The 3,701-nt window shown below is 34.8% G+C and overlaps 1 pseudogene; it reads left to right on the top strand.

Moving 5' to 3' along the window:
• The first annotated feature begins 2,156 nt into the window (after nucleotides 1-2,156).
• LOC108298409 lies at nucleotides 2,157-2,960 on the top strand (annotated as a pseudogene).
• The last annotated feature ends 741 nt before the right edge of the window (nucleotides 2,961-3,701 follow it).

The following is a 3,701-nucleotide window of genomic DNA, read 5'->3' on the forward strand; positions in this document are numbered from 1 at the left end:
TGTTTTGGATTTTTACAGTCACTTGCCTTGTCATATTAAATTTAAGTTAATTTTTCTATTTTGGCAAAATTGCCCGTGGGATTTTGATAGATTCACGTTAAATTTGCAAGCTTTTTGGGGGGAAATACTGACATTTTAACAACACTAAATCTTTCAATTCATGAACTTGCAATGTTTCCATTTATAAAGGTCTTTTTCAAAATTTCTTTAGCTATGTTTTGTAGTACTTAGTGCAAAATATTATAATACTCTCTCTCTTTTTTTTTTGCATCAGAGTCTTGATCTGCCACCAGGTTGGAATGCAGTGTCATGATTTCAGCTCCTCCACTTCCTGGATTCATGTGATTCTCCTGCTTAACCTCTTGAGTAGCTGGGACTGCAGCTGTGCGCCACCATATCCAACTGATTTTTGTATTTTTAGTAGAGATGGGGTTTCACTGTGTTGGCCAGGATGGTCTCTATCTCTTGACCTCATGATCTGCCTACTTCAGCCTCCTAAAGTGCTGGAATTACAGGTGTAAGCCACTGTGCCTGCCCTATAATGCCCTCTTACTTACATATATTCCTAAGGATTTTATCCTTTAGATACTATTATAAAAATGGTTTTAAGACCATTTTTTTGAGATTGCTCATTGATAATGAATTTTTTTTTTGTTTTCAAAGCTATACTCAGTACAGTGCTGGATTCATTTGTTATCTTTATTAGTTATTTTGTAATTCTAGAATTTTCTGTGTATGAGATGATATAGTCAGCCAATAAAGATAGCTTTAATTCTTCCTGTCCAATTTAGATTTTTATCAATTTAAATTTTATATTTTATTATTTAAAATTTTATTTAATCCTTTTTTTCTTGCCTAACTGTTCGGACTAGAATATTTTGTACAATATTGAGTATCAGTTGTGAAAGCAAACAACCTTGTATTGATCTTAATGGGAATATTTTCAGTCTTTTACCATTAAATATGAAATTAACTCTAGGTTTTTAAACAGATGCTCTTTAATTTCCCCAGGAAGTTATTTTTTTCCTCTTTCTATTTTACTGAGTCTTTTCATCATAAAGTGTTTTCTTCTGGCGAATGCTGTTTTATGTCTGCTTTAATGCCCATAGAGACACATTGAGAATTGTAGTTAAAATGGGCAGGATTATGAGACTAATTCCAGACAAAGACTTGCAAGAAGAATAATATAGGTCTCTTCTGAATGACATCATTTAATTTAATTGCAAGGTTTTTAAGCATGTACATTTTTCCTGCCATAGTTCCATCAGCGTTCTATTTTGTTTACCTCTATAGCAAACTTGAGTCTGAGTAAGGACAGCATAAAATATGTACCCTATACTCCAAACCTATCCTATAATAAATGGGTAGCCAAAAAAAAAATTCCCATTGAATCTGAGGATGATTTGTTATTACAGTGTAACCCAAATTGATTTTCTGACTGATAAAGCAAGATAATATTATCAAAACCATTATATGACACAAAATTATTAAGAGCAGAAAATGTATCTGCCTTCTCAGCAGTTTATCTTATAAACCTAATCCCAACATATTGGAAGGTTGAGGCTCAAGGACCACTTGAGGCTAGGAGCTTGAGACCACCCTGGCCAACATAGTGAGATCCATTCTCAAGGAAAAAAAAAAATCTACATATCTGCCTTTGGAGCATTTTGTACTTTTTTCCCCTCTCTGGCTAATTTTTAATCAATCTAGGAACATAGTTCCTCCAAAATCTAAAGTTAACTTGGCTTTATATAGGCCTGATCAGTGTTAAACCAGTGTTCTTTTTCTAATCAGATACATTTTAAACATTACTGATTTTTAAATCAACTTTACTTTTAAGAACTTTGCTTTTAATCACATATAGTAATAATGTCTACATTGAATAAACTCTTAATTGCAAACTTCAATTGCCTGAAGTCTTGAATCTATGTGGTTATTATCATATTATTTACCGCTGATGTTTTAAACATCTAAACATCTAAAAACTCAAATACAGCCATAAATAAGTGATGAACCAACATAACTGCTTATAATTATTGAATACATTGCCTTGATATTTTTACCTAAAATTTTTTGGCCCAGATAAACTCATTGAAAATGGATAACGCTGTAAATTCTTTCATTTTTGGCTTGTGTTTACTTTGCACCAAAAAGAGAACCTGTGAACACTTTTGGAATTATGGAAACAGTGGATATTCAAGACGATCTGCTGGGAATTTCTTGGGTTGACAGTTCTTGGATCCCTGTTTTCAATTGTAGCAGTGTCTTGGATTACTTTGCTGAAAGAAGTAATCCTTTTTATGACAGAACATGTAATAATAAAGTGGTCAAAATGCAGAGGCTGATATTAGAACACTTGTATCAGATGGTTGGAATAGAACACATCCTTTTATGTGCTCAACAGCCCATTATTTTCTTCATTCAGAAGCAACAGTGGCAGTCCCCTGTGCAAGTTATTCCACTAGTTGATTGCTATATCATTGCTGCAGTCATCTTTCAGGCTCTAGACTTGGGATCAGTTATAAACTCTAGAGTGCTTACTGCAGTGCTTAGTATTCAGTCAGCTTTTTATAAAGCTATGTCATACTGTCAATATCATCCTTCCAAAGTGTATTAATGTCACTTCAAAGATCATAAAGAACAAGATAAAGTCAAACCTAAAGCCAAAAGGAAAGAAGAATTAAGCTCTATTTTTCAAAGGCAATGTGTGGATGCTTTACTTGTAGACCTCAGACAAAAATTTCCATGTACATTTGTGCAGCAAAAGTATGGAGAAAAGCCTGTTCCAGTGGATCAGACAAAGAAAGAGGCAGAACCTATACCAGAAACTGTAAAATCTGAGAAGGAGGCCACAGGTAATGCACTGAAGTCTCATCCGTTTTTCAGGGGGGCCTTTAGCACTCACAAAACAGACAGTGAGTGCTAAAGGCCCCCCTGAAAAATGGATGAGACATCAGTGAGAACTGGACAAAAGAGAAGCCTGCAAGACTGTTGGTTACCTCAGTACCATGGCTCTTGAACTTTAAAGTAACTTACTGTAACTTTCTTATTTGTGTGGAATGCATTTATTCTTTAGGAAAGGATATTAGGCTGGGTGTGGTGGCTCACACAGTTTATCCTTACACTTTTGGAGGCTGAGGTGGGTGGATCACCTGAAGTCAGGAGTTTGAGATGAGCCTGACAAACATGGTGAAACCTGTCCTTACTAAGAATACAAAAATTAGCTTTGTGTGGTGGTGGGCGCCTGCAGACCAAGCTGCTTGGGAGGCTGACACAAGAGAATTGCTTGAACCCAGGAGGTGGAAGTTGCAGTGAGCCAAAAGGTACACCATTGCACTCCAGCCTCGGTGACATACCAAGTCTTCATTTCAAAAAATGGGAAAGGATATTATTCCCATTATTATTTCTAGTGGAATATTTGTTATATATCTTTTGTAGCCTTTCCTCTCCTGGAATTGAGCAGCCTACCCACTCACATATTTATTGGTAGATATGTTTAAAAGCAAAATAAAGATATTTGTATGCAGTATATTGCTTAAAAAATACTTTCATTCCTTCTTGATTTCTAAATAGCCAGATTTTTAATAGAAATCATAATGCCTTGAAAACAAACAAATACCTTAAATCTAAAGAAAGTGTAAGATGAGATGAAAAGACTATTGCAAGTACTGGACATCTCTTTATAATAACACCATGATTAT

This window comes from Cebus imitator, unplaced genomic scaffold, assembly GCF_001604975.1.
Source record: "Cebus imitator isolate Cc_AM_T3 unplaced genomic scaffold, Cebus_imitator-1.0 Scaffold954, whole genome shotgun sequence".
Classification (NCBI taxonomy): domain Eukaryota; kingdom Metazoa; phylum Chordata; class Mammalia; order Primates; family Cebidae; genus Cebus; species Cebus imitator.